Consider the following 19,591-nt stretch of genomic DNA (forward strand, 5'->3'; position numbering starts at 1 on the left):
CTGAGAATGAGCTTCTAGGACAGATACAACCAAACTGTGGTAGGTCCTAGAAAGACATGTGACCATGCCACGTGGTACTGGAATCCATCTTGAATCAGTATTTTTCTATGAGGATGGGAGTGCTGAAAAAGGGTTTCTGCACTGGGGAAACGTTTATTTAAGCAATGAGAAGGCCATCAATCCTTTCCCTTTAGCTTGCCTCTGAAACTGCATAGCACATCCTAAGAGTATACAAAGAACTTTTGAAGAAGCTGTGGACTTGGGCCAAAGTAAAGATCAATTCTGACTCAAAGCTTTTACTGGAGATGAGAACAGCTGTTTAGGGTAAAAATTTGCATGTAACAAGTTTCTTAGTGGATTAGAACTAGCTAGTTTTTATTTTGTACATTATTTAGTAATTTACTTTGATCTGACTTGAAATCATTTAAATCAGTTCTCTTTACATAGATAACTGAGTAACCAGATAATGATAACATGTGATCACTTGCAATCTTGATTGGATATGAACTGATTAACTTGCTTTCTTTACAGTAATTTTTGCAAATTAAGTTCTTATTGTAATCTTATTGAGACTCTTATTATTTGGCTAGCCATTACAATGACTGTTTAATGGTGAAGAAAGATTTTCTAGAAATAGGGTTGGGTTTTTCCTTCTATAGTTCCCCTGCCAACAGCCTTCCTTTACTCCCCATGAAGGGCAGTAATTTCTCCCTCTGAAAAAGCACTGTCCACACTGGCACTTTTTGTCCATAACATTTTTGTTTATTCCCACACTCCTGACGGACAAAAGTTTTCTGGGTGAAAGTGCAATGTAGGCATAACCTTTAATGATGGGAAGTACATGTCGTTCAATAGATGGATTGTACTGCCTTAATTTAAAAAAATACTTTATTTATTTTAATTTGTGTTTCACAGAGTATGGAAGAGCAGTGGGTCAAAGGACACAAAGAAAAATGAGAGATGAGCCAAGCATTATGTTAGGAGTTCTTTATCCTCCTGTATCTTTTGTCCACAAAACTTGGTAGAGTTGACAAACTTCTGTCAACATCCAAAAGTCAACAAAACAAAAATCACCAGTGAGCATTCACACTTGTTCTCTCTGTTGACATATCATGTCTACACAAAGGGCACACCATCACTGATAGTGTGAGCAATGCACTGTGGGTAGGCATCCTGTAGTGCAGTGTTGTGGGAAGCACAGCTGATCTCTCAACACCTTGGGATTCTCTCTGAATTCTCCCACAACTGTTTGAGCTGCTGGGAGCAACATCATGAGTAGCTCTGTGAGCTCTCTGTGTTGAGCGATGTCAAAACAGCATAGTAGCCTGTACCCTTCCCTCTGTAGCAGCACTCGGCCTGCTGCTGTGTGCAGGGCAGAACAGGAGCACACCAATGATTTGCTTTCCATTTGTTCCCCAAACAGAGTAGCTCATTCAGCTGTCAGAGTTCCTGGAGCTTTGAAAAGGGAGAGGTGCATGCTTTCAGAGCATCAGAGATCAAAACACTGAGTGGAATCATCAGGGCAGGCCTTGTGGGATACTGCTGGAAGCCAGTTCTGTCAACAAAACAAACAGCATTGTTTACATTGGCTCTTTATTGACAATCAAAGGAAGAGAAAAGGAAACAAAAAAGTCTCTCTAGGGGACAGAAGATTTGTCACCAAAACTGGGTGATTTTTTTTCTCCCAGCAAAAGTCGCATTGCAGTGTCTAGGCTCTCACTGTTTTGTCACCAACAAAACTTGATAGTATAGGTATAGTCTAAGATTGGAATTTTAGAATTTGCCAAATTTAATATCTTGTTGTCTTTGGTTTATGCTGGCAGGAAGCTTTGTTACGAAGCCCTCTGGTGTAGATTGCAGTAATAATGGTATCTTGATTCTCTCTAATGCATTGTAAATACTATGAATGAGTGTTGTGTTGCTAATCCTCTTTACTATGTCATAGTTTAAATGAGTTGATTTGTGATGCACTGCCACATCTATTAGGTAAGGTGACCAGAATTTGAAAATGTGCGAGGAGGACACTGAGTTGACAAAAAACCCATACTTGTATATGTATATAAATAATCATATAAATAAATTATCACAGTATTAGTTGTCTTATAAGACAAACAGACTTAACAGAAACAATCATATAGCATTAAAAACATCAATATTTGTTGCTCCTTTAAGAAATTAAAAATCTTGGTCCATTTTTTATCAATTTTTGCGTTCAGTCCATTCATTGTCTTTTATTATATTGTTAATTCTTCGTACTTCGTCGAACAATAAATTGTCATTTATTGTGATGCTAAATTTTTCTTTAACGAGTAAAACTGTTTCAAGGATTTTATTCCATTGAATTTCTGGATTCTGCTGAATGAAATCAAACATGTACACGGTTTTGTCATGCTTAGTCCAATTTTCTAGATATTCAAGTGCATTTTTATAAAAGCTCATCACCTCCCTCGTAAATTCTTTCTTCATTCCAGAATTGCTCTCTTGTAATTTGTTTAAAGTAGTAATTACAACCAATGGAAAGAAGTTGGACTCAAGAAATGACTGAAGTTACTCCTTTAATTGTTTAATATGCAATCCCACTTCTGTATAAGTTATATGCTCTTTTTCAATACTCTTTATAACTGGAAAAAAGTTGCTTGATTATGAACAAAATACAGAGTTACTTCAGCAGATTCATTCTTAAAGTTTTTCAGGATCAGTGGACATTTTTCCAAACTTAGAAAATATTATTTTAAAGGCTCAAACAATTGCAGCACTTGTTCAATGGCATTAAAGCTAACCATCTTGTTTTCGAATATCCCAACAGTTTTTTTTTATATTCAACTGAGACTTCTTCGCAAAAAGTCTTTAATGATGTAACTCTTACAGTGAATCGTTCAAAATGTAAATAAATTTGAGATCACAACTTCAACATCAATGGACATTAAGCTTGATGCTGTATTGATGGCATTAGATACAATATGGGCATTGCAACAGATTCAATAATCGTTTTCCCAAGTAAATGCATCATTTTCTTATGAACATTTTATCGCCTTTGCGATTTAAACTGCCAAAATTAGTATTTGTGTTAATGTCAACTAAAAATCACATTGACATTAAATTAAAATGGCTCAAAATAAACAATAACATTTCATAAATGCCCTCTAAGTGTACTTTTACTGTATATTAAGCCATTTAACAGGGGTTCAATTGCAGTATAATGATACTTTAAAAAACAGTGGGATATTTTTTTTTGGCAAAGTAGGACAAAAAGGACAATTTTTTTTTCAAAGGAGGACATAATTATTGGGGAGGACAAGCCCCTCAAAAGGAGGACTGTCCTCAAAGGAGGACGTCTGGTCACCTTATATTAGGGGCAAATGTGTTTGGTCCTATTAGCTAGGACAAGCATGTAAATATTTTAAAAGTAGTATTGGAACCTAAGGGGTATCCTGGTTTTCAGTTCAAGATAAGGTAGGGAGTTTATATTCCTTTTGTGTAGCTTTGTATGTCCATTTAATCTTCCCAATCCTCTTGACCTTCTTTTGTTTGTCATTTGTTTTGACTTGTCTCTAATTAGATCACACGATTGTCCCAAAAGAATTTATAAATTATGTTTATGGAGTGTCTAGCACAATAGGCTCCTAATGTGTATAGGAGCTGTAAGCACTACTATAATATGATTGATGTAAGTTTAAGTGTGAGGGAGTGAACGCTGATGTTTACATAGATCCACCTTCAGTATTGCCAGCCCCTACCATTGAAAAAGCATGATTCAGACTCAAAACAGTGGATATCAACAGTTGCAAAACTGCCAGTCTACGTCCTTGTGGAACATCTTACTGCATGTGAATGGCAATTACTTCTTTAAAGATCATTTCACTGGCATTTTTGAAAATACACCAGTTTAACTAGCCTAGATTTAACAACCAAGGTCTCTGGAAAATTTTGAGACTTGAAAAAGATAGCATATTTAAGGAATATTGGCTTAATAAAGCTCTATATTTAAAAAAAAAAACCCTGAAAGTTTTTAGTAAAATGTTTTTATTGTCTAATTCCCTACCATGCTAGTTGTGCTAAAATTTAAACCAAAAGTTATTTTGTTGCCAAGTTAGAAACCCTTGAAAATAAAAGTTTAACACTTTAAAAAAAAATTTTCAATGAAGTTTTGGAGAAGCTCTTACTACCCAATGTGGAGTATTGTTTACTACTGATGTTGAACCCCAAATACTAAAGGGAAGGATTAGAATGAGCAGGGAACCTAAATCATGATTCCAGTGCCATATGCCCGTTACTAGTCAAACAAGATCTAAGCTGCTAAAATGCAAGTTTAGCAGAATGCTTATATGCTCTGTGGTTTTTATTAATAAGCTACTTAATGTGTACAGCTGTTTGGTCAAACCAAGGAGTAAACAGAAACGGATTAGACTAATATTAGATATATTCTGCAAGGGCACTAGTTGCTGGAAATGGCAGAAATCTTGCCAAATCTTTGACTGCAGCCTTGTTATCCCCTTTTCTCTGTTTTCTCTGTTTCCTCAATCCCAAATTCTTACCTTCTAAAATACCAGAATATGAGTGGGGATGGCATTTGAGTCTGTTTGTAAAGCCATTGGGAAGATGAGCAGATGCCCATTTTGGACACCAGTGCAGGTGCAGTGCAATTTGCTACTAGGGATTTCTTGTGCTGACTGAGGAATGACTGCAGATTAGATCAGTTTTAAGACTTTGAGTCTAGTTATGCTTTCATACTGGTATAAAACTCATTGACTTCTATGGTGTAACTCTTCTATATTGAGACCAAGACTTTAAAGCAGAACTAATTTATAATGTTTGCATGGATTTTGACAATAGCTGCACTGCTAGAATTTAATTTGCTGCTTTTTGAAGTGTTTTGGGATGCTTTCGATATGAAGTATAAAAACTGAGTTTATATATTTGCATTTCTAAAAATCCTCCACTGATGACTATTCCAACATTCCCTTGGAACAGTATTCCAAAATTTAATAATCCTTATAGTTAGGCAGTTTTCCCTAATACCAAACTTAAATCTCCCTTGATGCATATAAAGCCCTTTACTACTACTCCTACCTTGAGTGAACAGGGAAAATAATTGATCCCCATCCTCTTTTATAACGGTACTTAACATATTTCAAAACTGTTCCCAAGTCTCCATATTTCTGCCCCGTCTATCATTTCAAGCTAAACATACACTGCTTTTTCAACCTTTCCTATGGGTTAGCTTTTCTAAACATTTTCTCATTTTTGGTGCTGTCCTCTGGACTCTTGTCCAATTTTGTCTGTATCTCTCCTACCAAGTTGTACCCAGAATTAGATACAGTATACCCCTCTGCCATGTATATTGGCCAAACTGGACAGTCTCTGTGCCAAAGGATAAATGGACACAAATAGGGTTGCCAGGTGTCCAGTGTTGAACCGGAGAGTCTGGTATTTTCGCCTCCTGCCTGATTTTCCCCCCCCCCGTACAGGAGGTGAAAATCCCAGGTGCTTCCCGGGTTCTGTAGGGGAGCTATCTGGCCTAGAGCAGAGAGGCAAGATGGCGGGTAACCACCAGCAGCCCGTTAGGGCCAAGAAAGCCTCGAAAGCATTTCTTAAAGGGGCCATGCTGTCTTCAATTTTTTTTTTCTCTCAACAGAATTTTTTCCTTGTTAGTTTTTTGTTTGTTTGTTTTTTTGGGGGGAAGAGTGTTTGGTGTTTTTTGGTTAAACCATCTGGCAACCCTAGACACAAATTAGACATCAAGAAAGGTAACCTTCATAAACCTGTAGGAGAACACTTTAGCCTCTTTGGACATTCAGTAATGGATTTAAAAGTAGGAGAGGCAGACCGCACAGAGAATGGAGAGATGATATAGTAGATTGGTGCGGAGCTAGTCTACAGAAACTAAGCTACTCTGTACTGGATAGGGAAACATGGAAGGAAATAGTGATGGAGGCATCGGATACCAACGGGCGTTGAGCCCATGGTTGTTGATGACGATCAGGGCTCGCCAAACTGCGGCGATCCACACTCGCCAGCCGCGCTGTCCAGCAATCTGCGCATGCGCAGATCACCGGAACCCAGCTCTTCCGCCACAGGCGAGTAGATTGTATAATTTGTCGAGCCCTGATGATGATGATCCTGTTGCTACAAAAAAAAAAAAAAAAAAAAACCCAAAAAATCAACAACAAAAAAAAGAAAAAACAGCTACTTTAAAACCATATTACAAAAGGAAACAGCAGAACTGCAATTCCTTTGCAAATTCAATACAGGTTGAATCTCTGTAGTCTGGCATGCTTTAGTGTAGCCTATAAGTTTAAGTTGCTTGTCTGCCATACCAATTAACATGCTTTTCTTGGGCAGTTTTGTACTAATTTATTATCCTGTCCTGTGTATAAACATAGTATGTATTTACATTGTAGGTATTCATGGTAATCCCTAGTATTAAGCTGGAAAGCAAGAAACCTACAGGCCCCTATTCTGTATGAACAGCTAAAGCATATTATTGAACTTAGCATAAGTGACTTTTGTCCTAGACAAAGTACTTACTCAGATGCCCCGTAGCTTTGGGGAACCAAATAGATAGTGTTTCTAAAACTTTCTAAGACCGAGGAACACCAAACAATCTTTATATAATATATATATATAAACAAAAAATCCTTAGTGTTCCTCATTTTTTTTATAGAGCGAAACAAAGAAAAGCGGGGGGGGGGGGGGGGGGGGAGGGAAGGGTCAGGCGAAAGTTATTGGGGGGGGGGAAAGTCGCCTGCCCCTTTAAGGGTGGCCATTTTGAATTCTGTTGTTCTCTGCAGCACACCTCCGACTGACTTGTGGCACACTGGTGAGCCACAGAATGCAATTTAAGAAACAGTGTCCTAACCCATTAAATTCAGGTCTACACTGGTCTGGTAACATCTGTGGTCCAGCAAGATTTTTGTTAGCTGAATGTTCACTTGCTATGGGAGGGGCCAAGTTTCTCGTGGGCCCATAAAGTTTGTTTACAGTCACCAGTCCTGGCTCTCAGCCCCAGTAAGCAGTGGAAGTGTTGGTAATGCTGCTAAATAATGCTGACCTCCCATGGTTCAGTAAATTTTCTGGTTCAGCATCAGTCAGATCCCGAGGGTGCCGGACAAGAGAGATTCAACCTGTACAAACAAATTAGGACTGAATAAGGATTTAAATTGTTTTTGTAGTGAGAGAACCAATTTCTCCTCTCTTGGTGTTCACACCTCCTCATTAACTGCTGTGAGTGAGCCACATCCACCCTGATTTAATTGACCTAATTAACACTTAAGTAACTTCTTTCTTTTGTTGTACATATATGTATAACATGTAATTTCCACTCCAGTTCATCTGATGAAGTAGGTTTTACCCACAAGTTTATTCCCTAATAAATCTGTTAGTCTCTAAGTTGCCACAGGATTTCTTGTTGGTTTTGCAGACACAGATTAACACAGCTGAGATTTTTAAACTCTTAAGTCAGTCTGGATGCTCTTGAAAATGTTACCTGTGTTCAGATTTAATTTGAAATATGATATAGAAGAACATGCTTGAACAGTGGCTCATTATTGACACAGAGAGAAGAGTGAAGCCTCTAATGAATCATTGGCCTGCTCTTCAACACCTGAATTTGCTTTGTTGCTGTTGTATCCAATTACTAACCCCCATCCAACCCTGCTTAATTATGTCACACCCCATAATGTAATAGCATATATGACATGCTACTACTGATAGTCATAACAAGGAAGTCGCTCTTGTGCATGACTTCATCACCATACATCCCTAGCAACTGAGTATCTTCTGTAACTTTTACATTTTTGGTAGGGTTATATTAAAATGTCTTCTGAGACATAGAAATGTCAATCTAGTAGTGGGGTGTGTGTGATTTGTATATGTGGAGAAGAGAACACTCTTAAAATGTTGTATTATCATTAGGGATGTTCGATATTGGGTACTTGAATAGTTGAGTAACCAGGGGCAGGGTCGGCAGTCACTCCTAGGAAGCTCCCTGCCATCCCGGGCTGCTGCTTTTGTATGAGGGACAGCAGCGTGGGGGCCAGGCAGGAGCTGGCCCGCAAGCGGAGACAGTTTAAAAACCAGCTCCCCAGGCAGACCGACTGTCTGCTGTCCCAAGCTTAAACCCATGCACAGACAGAGCCTCTGTCCTGAGTGAGCTGGAGCTTGCCATGGACAGAGGTTGCTCCAGCAGTAGCTCCTGTCTGCAGGGTGTCTGAGCAGGGTGTCCATGGGAGGCGGAGCAGCCTCTGTCCATGGGGAGCTCAGGTATGCTATGGACAGAGGCTGCTTCACTGCAGCTTCCCCTCCCCACCTCCTGTGCTGCTGTCTCTGGGAGAGGCAGCATTGCAGGGGGTGAAGGAGAGCAGATACAGTGCTGGGGGTAACCGGCTTTTAAGCCAGCACCCCCAGCATTGGCTCCTGCTTCTCCTCCCTTAGGGAAGTGTGTGTAGTCGACAAGTTTAACCGATAAGCCTAGGCCTCATCATACAGTCGACTAAATGTTGACATCCCTAGTTATCCTAGATCAAGTCATTGACCGTGCTTACCCCTTCATCCATTGAGGGTCTGGGCTTCATGCATTAGTGTCATTATTTACACTAAACTGCATATGACAGTTTTACATGTGGATAATGGGGAGGGGGCGGCATGCTTTATGAAAATTGGCATATTAATATGTATAACTTGAAGATACTTTAGACAACATACCAATTTTAATGTTACAGTCTGCTGAATGTGTACAGTAATTCCTCATATACGGTAACACTATAGATGCGTTTCTGAAAATGTTCGTGCTAAGCGAAAACATGCTATGTGGTGTCAATTTTCCCATTTAAAAATAATGGAAAAGGTGGGGGTTGCACTTCAGGTGGTGGTGGCAAAGTCAAATTTTGTTGGTGCTGGGTTGTCAACGTCAGCATTAGATATCTAGCAACACAAGTCGCCGGGGTTTGTTAAAACACAAAGATAAACACGTAAGTGAGCGGAGGAGCGCTGTGGCCATGTGTATTCATCCGCTCATGCGTATTACCATTGCTTTTACCAACTTATACCACTGTGCGAAGTAGTCCACCACTTGATTATTTTTGTGTTCTTTCAGGGACGGTCGTGTTATTTGAAAAACATTCCCTAAAAAAAATCGTGCTATTGCGAAAACGTGGTAAGTGGGCACGTGTTAAACGAGTTATTATATATCCTATTTATTTTTATGTATCATTCTTGTTTGTGAAGTTAGAAATCTGATATGTGGATCTATTTATAGTACTAAATGCACTGAGGGCTATTACTGATTTCCACACCCTATTACTGATTTCCACACTTAATGGTTTGGTGATCAAATCAGTGACCTGTGAATAGTCTTGTTTGTCCTGTAAGCCCAAAGTATGGTTGGTCCTAGAAAGACATGTGGCCAGGCTACCTGATGATGAAACCCAGTTTGGTTCCTGTACTTATCCACTTCATGTGAAAAAAGCTTGAACTGAGCACAAAGAGTTTCCATCTTTGGCAAAAGGGATTTGAGGGAGGAAAACAAAAAATAGGGGCTGATGCCAGGAGGACTTCCCCTCCCACCTTACCACCTAAGATGCCTACTGGAAATATCTAAGACTGAACAGGGGAAAGGATAGGGTCCAAGCTAGGAGGCTGCTTAGCTTGTGAAAGATGTTTAGAACAACTGTTTACAGGCCTGTGCTCAGGAATTTCTGGGGAGGAAAGGGGTGCTTTTTTTTTTTTTTTCCTGTAAATGTGGACCGCAAGGGTGTGAATGCTCCCTAAGTAAGTTTGCACTGGCAAGCTAGGGAAAGGCAGGACGAGTCTGCTGAATGACCCTCCCTCCCCCATGCTCTGGCCAAGGAACGCTGGGGTTGATTTTTTTTTTTTTTTTTTCCTCCTCTTCCTTTCCCAGGAGTGAGGCCCAGCCCCACCCCCAGCCTTGCTGCTGGGAGGGAGAGGGGGAATCAGCATTTGCACTCTTTGCACATAGAGTTGCCAGATGGTTTCAACAAAAATACCGGACACATTTGACATCACAATCTATATTGCATCTTAGTTAGAAAATACCGGACATTTATATTTTCTCATTTGTTTCCCGAACAGAAAGCTCAAATACTGGCCTGTCTGGTTCAAAACTGGACACCTGGCAACCCTATTTGCACTCTCTTCCTCCCCCCCCCCCCCCCCCCCAAATATGGGCCCGCTAAAGTTAGCATCCCAATTCATGATTCTGCAGTGTGAGTGCAGAGGTTTATTCAGAGACCTCATTGAAGTAGTAGAGCTATAGGCACTATTTGGTTTTCCAAAGTACTGAAGCTAATAGAAGTTACTGGGTTCTCAGCACTTTTGAAAAACAGTGAAAAAATACGTGTCTATAAGGATTTAGAAGCCTAACTTTAATTTCTGATTTTTAAAATTTTGTCTCAAGTTTATCATGACCAACCTGTTTTCAAACTTTCACAAATATGAAAAACTGATGTTAGAAATGATATGTCTTTACATTCTAACTATAAACATTTATTATTTTAAAGAAAATGTCCTCCATTTCAAATTGTCTGTTGGTCTTTCAATTCTTTCCCTTGTTTTAGCCTTTTGATGTTAATTTTAAAGGCCAGTGTCACATTAAACCAATATATTCTTAGTACAAGGAGCATATTGTCTTGACCACAGAGATCTATGATTGGATCGTGGGTATGTTACTTACTGTGCTCCCTGTGTTAATTTAACTTTTCCAAAAGTCTTGCAGCGATGGGTATGGATCTTAAACATACAGCAGTATATCACTGCTCTGCCCTTTATTCTGGTTGCCAATATAATACAGGCTTGGATATGGGAAACCAAAGTTTGAGTTTGAAAAACAAAGGGCCAGACAAGGAGAAATTACACACAGACAAGGAGAAATTACACACACACTCTCTCTCTCTCTCTCTCTCTCTCATATTAAAATCCTTACATGCCTACACACACACACACACGTTTATATTAAAATCCTTACCATACACAGCATTTAGGCATGTATTGCTTTTAAAGCTATTGTTATAGCTTGCCGTTATTTCCCCGTGAAAATCTGTATCATTTTACACCAATGCAAATACAATTTTAAAATATTATAATTATATGCAAATAAATGTCATTTACTTGTGTCACTCTTATTAGGAATAAAGAAAATGTAAAGTCCTGTTTAAAGGTGACTTGGAAGGGGGGGGAACAAGCAGAGTTTGTGTCTTTGTTGCTGCTTTTAGATGTATAAATTATCACTTTTCCATTTTCAAATGAATTTCTCATGTAATAAGCCAGGAGGAAATCCCAAGTCCTGCCTAGGATGGGTGACCAAGTGACACGGTGATATCAAAAGTGCTAAGAGAAGGACAAGTGAGCAACTGAAAAGGGAGATTTTTTTTTTTGTCAGACTGATTGAAGCAGTTGGCCTCAAACACTAGAGACCAGGTTTAAACCTACTTTTTGAGAGACACCTTGTGCAGCTAACACCTAGCTTCAAGGAATAAGATCTGAGCTAGCCAATTGGGCATGCAGAAGGAATACTCTTAGAGTGTGTGTGTGTGTGTGTGTGTGTGGGGAGGGGGGGGGTTCCTCTCCTGAAAGGAGCCTGTACTTGCACTCCAACCACTCAACTTTCTAGTGTCAATACAAACTTCTGCACAGGGAAGCCCACAGCCGCTTCCCAAGCCTGAGGGGATGCCCCCAGCCACCTCCAAGTTACCTCAGAGCCTGCAGAAGTTGCATTCTCGCATGCCGTGCATGCTGTCCCCTCTGTAGCTGGAGCTGGCTACAGAGGAACACATGCGCTGGAAATACTGGAAATCTTATTGCAGCTCTCCCATGACAGTCAGGCCCTGCTGCAATAAAAGCTCTTGAGGAGGGAAGGAATTGTCCCCAACTTTCTGCTGGCTGGCTGGAGCATGAGGGAGGGAGGATGATGTAGAGCATCTTCTCTGCTTTCCCTGGCTGGCTAGAATCAGGACCATGAGGAATTGGGGGGGGGGGGGGGGGGGGGGGCATTCACACCCTCCCTTCTCTGTGTACGGGCCTGGTTTAGAGTAAGAATTTGCATTCAACAAGTTCCTTAGTGGAATAGGATTAGCTGGAGTCTTTTATTTCAACTTAGTAATTTACTTTGATCTCACTGTTTCTCTTGCAGCCACTTAAATCCTACTTTTTGTACTTAATAAACAAAAGTATTTTTACTATCAAGCCCACTGTAAATAATTGTTGGGAGGGAAGGGGGAGAGGCGGAAGCAATCACTGTGCATATCTCTCCCTTTCATTGATAAAGGGGATGGACCTTCAACAGAGAACTTTTACACAAAGCAAGATGGATTTGTTTTGGTCCCTTTTTGGGGATTGATTTCCTGGGTGCTGAGTTTACCCCCTAATTAATAGATCCATATCTCTCTCTTCTAGATAAATATTATGAAATTGAGGAAAAAACCCAAATACATGCTTTGTCTCTCCCTTGATTTTTTTTTCTTTTCATTTTCACTTTTCTTTCCTTTTACTTATTTTCTTTTATCTCCCACCTCCTTTTTTTGGCCTGAAAAAATGAGCTTTTTTTGTCTTTCCCCTCCCTTTTTACAGACCTATTTTTTGAGGAGTTAAGCCTGTTAAACTTCCACTGTTATCAACAGGAGCTAAAGACACGGAATCAAGCCCAAGGGCAGTGACACCTTCCTCTTCAGTGTCTCTCTTAGTATCCACCTTCTGTTGGTTACTCTGCCTCCTTTCCTCTGTTGTCTTTACCTACTTTCTTGTCTGTTTTTCTTTCTGTACTGACCTTTTTGCTCATATACCTTTTCTTCTGTCCTTGGCAGCAGAGAAGGATCATACTTTGTGCTTCCTCTCCTCAGGCTTTCATGGTGGAAGTGGCAGCCAGAACAGAAAGAAAAGATGACCACAAAGATTTAGTCAATTTTCACGCTGCTCCTCCTGAAGATTTAGAGGAGAGACCAGCAACAGCACATGTAAATATCCAATGGGTGGTATGTCTGATTTTGGTGGCAAACTTTGAAAGGTTTCATTACAATCCTGCTGTGGAATGGGATGGAACATTTTTGAAACTGCAAAAATATCTGCAGGAATGCCTCCTATCTAGTTGTTAACATAAACTTACTTGGACACTTATTAGGTAGTAATTGAAGCAATGAGAATGGGATATGCTGCCACCATATCATAAATCTGTTATTGTCCTTGTTAGTTAATCATACTACTGAGCATTTTGTAAGTTTGCTTCTTGTTGTATTTATGAAAATAACAATTTGAAAATTACATGCCTATATGTAAAAGGCTGTTAGAGGAGTTTTTTGAACTAAGGGGCTGAGGAAAGCCAACAGGTGCTGAGGAGCACATACAGGCAGTCCCCGACTTACGCGGATCCGACTTACGTCGGATCCACACTTACGAACGGGGCTTTCTCGCCCCGGAAGTCGGGGCGAGAAAGCCCCGTTCGTAAGCTGCTCCGGTGCCCCTGGTCTGCTGGAGACCGTCTCCAGCAGACCAGGGGCACCGGGCGGGTTCCCGCGCTTCTGAGGCTTTGCCAGAGCAAAGCCTCAGAGGCGCGGGGAACCGCCGCTGCTGCCGCTTCAATCTGGGTGCCTGTGGTCTGCTGGGGACCGTCCCCAGCAGACCACAGGCACCCAGATTGAAGCCGCAGCAGCGGCGGTTCCCCGCGCCTCTGAGGCTTTGCTCTGGCAAAGCCTCAGAGGCGCGGGACCCCCCGCGGCTGCGGCTTCAGTCCGGGAGCCTGTGGTCTGCTGGGGACGGTCCCCAGCAGACCACAGGCACCCAGATTGAAGCGGCAGCAGCGGCGGTTCCCCGCGCCTCTGAGGCTTTGCTCTGGCAAAGCCTCAGTGGCGCGGGACCCCCCCGCGGCTGCGGCTTCAGTCCGGGAGCCTGTGGTCTGCTGGGGACCGTCCCCAGCAGACCACAGGCTCCCGGACTGAAGCCACAGCCGCGGCGGGGTCCCTCGCCTCTGAGGCTTTGCCAGAGCAAAGCCTCAGAGGCTCTGCTCCCTGTGTCCCTGGTCTGCTGGGGAGGGGGGGGAGGCAGCTAGTGTGCTCCCCCCCCCCCCAGCAGACCAGGCTTTTGTTTTGGACTCTGGGGCAGAGCAGCTGGGGCGCTGCCGATTGGTCCTGCAGCGCCCGCTCTGGGCACTACGGGACCAACCCGGCAGCACCCCAGCTGCTCTGCCCCAGGTCCTGATTCAGCCGCTGCTGGTCAGTTTCAGCAGCGGCTGAATCAGGACGCCTGGGGCAGAGCAGATGGGGTGCTGCTAGGTTGGTCCAGTAGCACCCAGGAGCGGCGCTTCTGGAGCAACCCAGCAGCACCCCCGCTGCTCTGCCCCAGGCGTCCCCAAGTCAGCTTCTGCTGAAACTGACCAGCGCTGACTACAGGAAGCCCCAGGCAGAGTTGCTCTGCCCCGGGCTTCCTGGAATCAGCTGCTGATCAGTTTCAGCAGCAGCTGACTTGGGGACCCTGGGGTTCTTAAGTTGATTCTGTATGTAAGTCAGAACTGGCGGTCAGTTTCAGCAGTGTCTGAATCTGGACGCCAGTTCCGACTTACATACAGATTCAACTTAAGAACAAACCTACAGTCCCTATCTTGTACGTAACCCGGGGACTGCCTGTAGTTTGGACTGAGACATTCCTAAGTTTTTATTACAGGGGATAAATACTCTAGTCTATATCTCAGTAAAAAGGGCAAGTTAGAAGTTTAGAAAGTATAGGAAGGAACTGAAGAGAAATAATTATCCTTGTAAAGGTGGAAATACCAAAGAAATCCTCCACAGTAACATTTAACTTTAAAAAGGGGAGCTTCATAAAAAACAAGCGAGTCACAAGAGTAAAATGCTTGCAAGCATTTAAGCATTTAAAAACATCATAACAAGAGGCTCAGACTAAATGTATACCCCAAATTGTTAAAAGAGGGGGGAGGGAAGCACTTCTGAGAGGATTAAAAAAAAGCCACCATGCCTCAACTGCATAAAAAAAGCTTTTGGAGACAAAGACATCCTTTTAAAATTGGAAGTCATATCCTACTGAGGAAAATAGAAAGGAACATAAACTCTGGTAAGTGAAGTGTAAAAATATAATTAGGCAGTCCAAAAAAGACCTTGAAGAGCTAGGAAAAGGCGCATAGACTACCAGCAATTTTTTTAAAGTACATCTGAAGCATTACTGCCCACACAGTAATGAGGCCAGTGGAAGATGGAGGCGCTAAAAGAGTTCTCAAAGAAGACAAGACTGTTGCAGAGAAGTTAAGTGAATTTTTTTGCATCAATTTTCACTGCAGAGGATGCAAAGTAGATCCTCACACCCAAGTCATTCTTTTTAGGTGACACATTCTGAGGAACTGTCCCAGATTGAAAAGTCAATACAAGAGGTTTTTCAACAAATAGATAAATTATACAGCAGTCAGTCACTAGGACCAGCTAATATTCACCTAAGAGTACTGAAGGAAATCAATTATGAAACTGCAGAACTAACCATGGTATGTAACTGAATGCTTTAATCAGCCTCTTTAACAGATAACTGGAGGATAGCTGATGTGACACCAATTTTTCAAAAGGCTTCAGAGGTGATCCAGGCAATTGCTGGTAAGCCAAACTTCAGTACCAGGCAAGGTGGTTGAAACTGTAGTAAAGAACAGAATTAGTGGACACCTCAATTAACAAAATATGCTGAAGAATCAACACCACTTTTGTAAAGGGAAATCATGCCTCACCCGTCTATTAGAATTCTTTGAGGGAGTCAACAAACACACGAACAAGGGTGATCCAGTGGATATAGTGTGCCTGGACTTTCAGAAAACCTTTGACATATAGTCCTTCACCAAAGCTCTTAAGCAAAGTAAGTAGGGTAAAAGTAAAGCTTCCCACATAGATCAGTAACTGGTTAAGAGAGGAAATAAATGGTCAGTTTTCATCATGGCAAAATCCTGCTATTTCCTTTTCTCCAAGGATCTAAATGGAAGCTAATGCTGCTCAACATAAATTAATTTATCTGAAAAAAGGGATAAACAACATCTACGTAAAGTTTGTAGATCACCATAAATTATGCAGGATAAGTCCAAAGCAGACTTCAGAGTTATAATGGATTTTCACAAAATTGGATGACTGAGTGACAATTCAATGTTAAGTGCACATTGGAAAACATAATCCCAACTATGAACTCACACTGTTAAGCTTTAAAATAGCTATTACCACTCAGAGATTTTGGAGTTATTGTGGATAGTTCTGTGAAAACATCCACTCAATGTGCAGTGGCAGTAAAAAAGATAAATAAGAGAGACGAAATGTCATAATGCCACTATATAAATCCATGATCTCCCCATCTGGAATACTGTGCTAAAAAAAGGATTAGATAAATTCATGGAGAATGGGCCATCAATAGGTATTAGACAAGATGGTCAGGCTTGTAACACCACGCTCTGGGTGTTTAGGGTTGTCAGATGTCTGGTTTTGAACCGGACAGTCTGGTATTTGAGCTTTCTGTCTGGGAAACAAATTGAGAAAATACTGGACATATAAATGTCCGGTATTTTCTAATTAAGTTTTTATTCTTATCATGAGTATCAGTACATAGTTGTGTACTGCCTCGCTGGTAGACATGGTCACACTGTGTGAGCATGTCTACCAGCCAGGCAGTACGCAACTACACAGTAGAGAGGAGTGGGGTGGGGCCGGGCCAGGGGGGGATGGAATCCCTGGGGCCAGACTCACCAATGCACCCCACTGGGACTATGCGCAGGATGGGCAGTGCTCCGGGATCTGCCTGCACCTGGGCCTGCCCTGCTCCCCGCCAGCTGGTTCCCTCCCCCTTCCATAATCTTCCCTCCTTCTCTCCCCGCCCCCCCCCCAGCCAGCCTTGCTCCCTGAAGGCTGATTCCCCCCCCCCCCCCCCCGCCAGCCCCGGTTCCCCCTCACCGGCCAGCCCTGCTTCCCCCATCCCATCCCAACCCCCTCCAGGCCAGCCCTGCTCCTCAGCGGTTGGTTCCCCCCAGCCAGCCCTGCTCCCGGCCAGTCCTGCTTCCTGCTGGCCGGTTTCTCCCCCCACCCCATCTCCTCCAGCCAGCCCTGCTCTCCTCCTGGCTTGTTCCCCTCCTCCGCCTCCCAGTCTGAGATCAAGTGTGTCTGGTATTTTTTTTTTTTTCTTTAAACCATCTGGTAATCCTATGGGTGTTCCTAAACCCTGGACTGCCAGAAGCTGGCATTAGATGGCAAGGAATGATAACTGTGCTGTTCTGTTCATTTTTTCTGAAGCATCAGGTACCTGCCACTGTCAGAAGAAAAGATCTTGGGTTAGATGAACCTTTGGTCTGTTAGTCCTCAGGATATTTGGATCTATTCGTCTTGCAATATTTTATCATAGCCATTCTTTTTTGTAAATTAACAGTGGACAGGCCCACTTGGGGGGGGGGGGCAGTGTTAAGGCAAGGGGGCTAGTTGCTCTGGGGCCCAACCATTCAGTGTTGCCCAGAACTCCTGGCCACTGCCACAGCAGCGGTGGTGGCTAAAGCCCCAGGCCCATTAAATTGCTGCTGAAATGCTGTGCATTTGGAGCAGCTCTGATTTTTGGAGTGGAAGGATGCCACAATCTGGGCAGCACTCAGGACTGCCTGCTCCCAGCCCCACCCCTTATGCCCAAGGCCCCACCCCTTCTAGGAGCAAGGAGTTGGATCCCCACACACACCTTGTACAGGGCCCACAGAGACTGTCAGCTCCTTTGATAGTGGGGAAATTGGAAAGAATGATCACAACCCAAATGCAGAGTGATAAAACGCTTAACGTAGTGTAACCCTCTTTTTCCTCCCTGGGTTACTCGGGAGTAGGTCACACTCACAGGTGTGCCTGGGCGCCTTATGGTTTTAACATAAAAGGAGATCCTGAGTGCCTCAGTGGTGGTGATGTTTAGTTGAGGAAAACCCTATCCACCCCCTTGCTGCTGTCCCTTGCTCATAAAGAACATACAATGGCACTGCCGCCACCTGGCTGGCCCTGTACACACTTAATGGTGTGCTTTGGGAGCCTCCAGGAAAAATGATTCCAGCAATAATCTGGATCTAACTCTAGAACAACAATTACAAATCATAAATAAATACATCTAATAGATTACATTAGAATGAACAACATTTACTTAACAACTTAAAGAAACCGGGTTCAACAGATCAACAGTGAATAACATTTACAAAGTACACAGCAATAATAGGAAACTTATCTATCATGTGCACTGCCACCATTTACCCCACACCTCAGACCTCACAATACCATACACTTGCTTGCATGGGCGCGCTTGAAGATTTTGCAGCTGGAGTGGATGGTTCTAGTCTCCTTCTGTGTGCTGGATGCAGAGGAGCTTCTAGCCACAGGTACAGCCAAAGAGCAATCAGAAGCAGCCTGCTAGATTCCAGTCCCATAGGCTCTTAGTCCAAGTCTGTAGCTGTACTCTAACAGCTCCTGGACTGGATTAAACTCCTCCATAGCAGCCTGGCTCCCTTTCTGCTCCAAAAACAGAGGAAAGAGTCCACAGACTGCTGGGCCTCTCCTCACACACATGGAGAGACCCAGGATCCAAACGGAGTCATTTCCTTCCTGCTTTCCTCCAGGGCTCATGGGAATTGTAGTCTCTTGGGCTAGATTTCAGCACACAAGATCTTCCCAGAGAATAAGCAGAGGCACCTTTACTAAGGGGACTACATAGTAAAACTCTTGCTGCATTTTTTTAATAATTCTTGCATGTCCTCCCATAGTCTACAACAGGAACTGACATTCTAATGATTTCACTGAGACTGGGAAATGATACAATTCAACCCATTTTTGCTGCACTCTGAGTTTTCAGAATGTGATTGTGATACAAGGTCATTAAATAATGTTCTTGCTAGTTGACTCTGTGTGGCTACGTCTACACTGGCCCGTTTTCCGGAAGGGGCATGTAAATTTCAGCTATCGTAGTAGGGAAATGCGCGGGGGATTTAAATATCCCCCGCGGCATTTAAATAAAAATGTCCGCCGCTTTTTTCCGGCTTTTAGAAAAGCCGGAAAAGAGTGTCTACACTGGCCCCGATCCTCCGGAAAAAGCGCCCTTTTCCGGAGGCTCTTATTCCTACTCTGAAGTCCACTTTGAAGTAGGAATAAGAGCCTCCGGAAAAGGGCGCTTTTTCCGGAGGATCGGGGCCAGTGTAGACGCTCTTTTCCGGCTTTTCTAAAAGCCGGAAAAAAGCGGCGGACATTTTTATTTAAATGCCGCGGGGGATATTTAAATCCCCCGCGGATTTCCCTACTACGATAGCTGAAATTTACATGCCCCTTCCGGAAAAGGGGCCAGTGTAGACGAGCCCTGTATGTATTAAATCAATGGCACAGAACAATTTTGGCTTCCCAGAAATATAAAGGACCTTTGAACTTTAAGACATCTGCAGACTATCTTAATTTATCCAGGAATGTGTATGATGGGAATATTTGCAATCTTGTTATAAGAAGCTATAAAGTAGAATAGATTATGCTATATATAATGAACAGAAAACCTGCCATCTCCAGTCATCTTCTATTCTATAAAAGAATTGCAGTAAAGTCATCTTGTAAAGCTAAATAAA

The 19,591-nt window shown here is 42.5% G+C and overlaps 1 protein-coding gene and 1 long non-coding RNA gene across 13 annotated transcripts in view; one reads left to right on the top strand and one right to left on the bottom strand.

The window, feature by feature from the left end:
• FHIP1A (FHF complex subunit HOOK interacting protein 1A) overlaps positions 1-19,591 on the top strand; it is a 136,317-nt gene that overhangs the window by 10,690 nt on the left and 106,036 nt on the right. For 6 of the 11 annotated variants that reach the window (XM_075930044.1, XM_075930043.1, XM_075930045.1 and 3 more), the window contains exon 2: positions 9,095-9,154. The exons of the other annotated variants lie outside the window; for them this stretch is intronic. The gene's annotated coding sequence lies outside the window, so the exon portion shown is untranslated. The remainder of the gene's footprint in view (positions 1-9,094; positions 9,155-19,591) is intronic. 11 annotated transcript variants of the gene reach the window in all.
• Positions 667-18,588, bottom strand: LOC102460863 (uncharacterized). 2 transcript variants are annotated; one of them, XR_012904157.1, is made up of 4 exons: positions 18,257-18,588; positions 15,725-15,890; positions 15,487-15,633; positions 667-1,555 (listed from the first exon to the last, which is right to left on the bottom strand). It is a non-coding gene; the product is annotated as an uncharacterized LOC102460863 (long non-coding RNA). The 2 variants fall into 2 exon arrangements; XR_012904156.1 differs by lacking the exon at positions 18,257-18,588 and having other exon boundaries at positions 15,725-16,684.

The sequence above is a fragment of the Pelodiscus sinensis genome, chromosome 5 (genome assembly GCF_049634645.1).
Source record: "Pelodiscus sinensis isolate JC-2024 chromosome 5, ASM4963464v1, whole genome shotgun sequence".
Classification (NCBI taxonomy): domain Eukaryota; kingdom Metazoa; phylum Chordata; order Testudines; family Trionychidae; genus Pelodiscus; species Pelodiscus sinensis.